Raw genomic sequence first — 1,934 nt, forward strand, 5'->3', positions numbered from 1 at the left:
CCACTAGCACCACCTACAGCTATTACTACTACGTCTACCACTGCCACTACCACCACCATTACTGTTACTATTACTGCAAAGCTCACAACGCCACCCACTACCACCACTACTACTACTACTACTAGGGGTGATAGAATTTCATGCCACCAGTACCAAGTATCCAGATTGTGAGAGTTAGCCAGTTCCGTCGGATGTAAGCAAAACCAGTGACAAAAATACTGCCACTTCGCTCCCATAACTAAGGTGCCTACTTAACTGGCTTTAGGCTTTGAGTCACCCTAACACCTCTTCCTAAAGAGATTTATTTTATTCGTTACACCTTCCGGTTTTTCCTTTGTGTTACATAAATCCTTTCAGTATTATCTTTACGTACGTAGTGTACCAAAAGGATATTAACCACCCACACCCAAAAATAAATCGGTATGGAAGAGGTGTTAGGGAAGCTTCCATAACGACGACAGTACAGGTCTATGTGATATACGGGGCGTCTTGCGAGGATTTTTTTTTTCCTTTATTAAACTTCAGGTTATGCTGGAGCCAATATCGAGTTTTCAGACATACCATATAAAGATGAGCCGTAATTGACTAAACGCTTTTTACTCTAACTTGGCCTAAATTTGCCATCTCTCCACCTTCAATGGTAAGATGGAGAGAATGAGACTAGTATATAATGCCAGTCACGAAGAAGTGTTGTGGAATGGATGTAGAGCCACAGTATTGCCTGTTTCTCCCACTGAGCTGCGTGAAATGAACCGCAGAAGGACGAAAATCTGGCCCAAGTTAAAGTAATAAGGCTCGTATTCCCGTCATATAAGGAAGCTCCTTAACACTTCTTCCTTAGTGATTTATTTGTGAGTGTGGTTGGTTAATATCCTTTTGTTCATTATTTATGCAGAGTGTGGTAATACTGGAAAGATAAGTGTAACATACATGAGGACAGTAACTTGTAAGATAATAAATCGTCTAGGAAAAGGTGTTTGGGAGTTCCTCAACCGACTAGAATACTGACCTAGGATTATAATGACTTTGTGTGTGAAATATGAGGGTGACCTTTTTCCCCCATAAGGGCATCAGTAATTGTAGTTCCTTAATGGCTGGTAATTAGATCCTTAGGCCTGTATTCTCGTTCGTTGAGAAAGCTCCCTGACACTTTTTCTATAAGCGAACGTTTATTTTACTTATTACTCCTTACTCTCTTCTTCTGTATCATATAAATCAATCCTATACCACTATACTCAACATAAATAACATATATATTGATATAAACCAGCCATACCCAAAGCAAATGGTGCTAGGGAACATTATTTTATAGGCTATGGTATTTACATCGTTTTAAAATTGACATAGTTGGCATTCATAGCACACAAAAATATGTTGAGGTGTAATGTGCAGCGTAAATCGCTCAGGAAGAGGTGCTACGAAGCCACCAGTGCCACTTATAATACGGTCCTAAGATTCGTTTTCCCAGGAAGGACAAGGAAAGGAGAGTGTAGTGTTGCCGTGTCTTTTGTTTCCTCTAAAAATAGAAAAGGACAGAAGAAATCAATAAAAATTTAAATATATTTTTTTCAAAAGGACAACGAGGAGGCGAGTGCAGACTATCCCTATGGTCCGTATCCTAGCATCCTCTTCCTTAGCGGTTTATTATTGGCATATGGTTGGTTAATATCCTTTTGTACGTTATTTATACAGAGTATAGCGGTAATGGAAGGATTTATATAACACAGAATACAAGAGTAAGGTGTTATGAGCAAAATAAACTACTTAGGTAAAGATGTTAAGGAGCTTCCCCGGAGAATATAACGAGGCCCGTCTCTAGTTCCTCCTGCAAACAACAACACTTCTAAGTTAAGGCAAGCAATCGTAGTTATATATGTCTGAGAATCACCGAGAAGGAAAGTAAAAACAAAGAATCGTCAAGAAAGAATGAGAGA

General features: G+C 39.1%; 1 pseudogene; it reads right to left on the reverse strand.

Annotated features, from left to right (window-relative positions):
• Positions 1-1,174: 1,174 nt before the first annotated feature.
• LOC145409208 (cell adhesion molecule Dscam2-like) overlaps positions 1,175-1,934 on the reverse strand; it is a 62,280-nt pseudogene continuing 61,520 nt past the window's right edge.

Source organism: Coenobita brevimanus, chromosome 80, assembly GCF_032717465.1.
Source record: "Coenobita brevimanus isolate Jiangsu-jjx chromosome 80, ASM3271746v2, whole genome shotgun sequence".
Classification (NCBI taxonomy): Eukaryota; Metazoa; Arthropoda; class Malacostraca; order Decapoda; family Coenobitidae; genus Coenobita; species Coenobita brevimanus.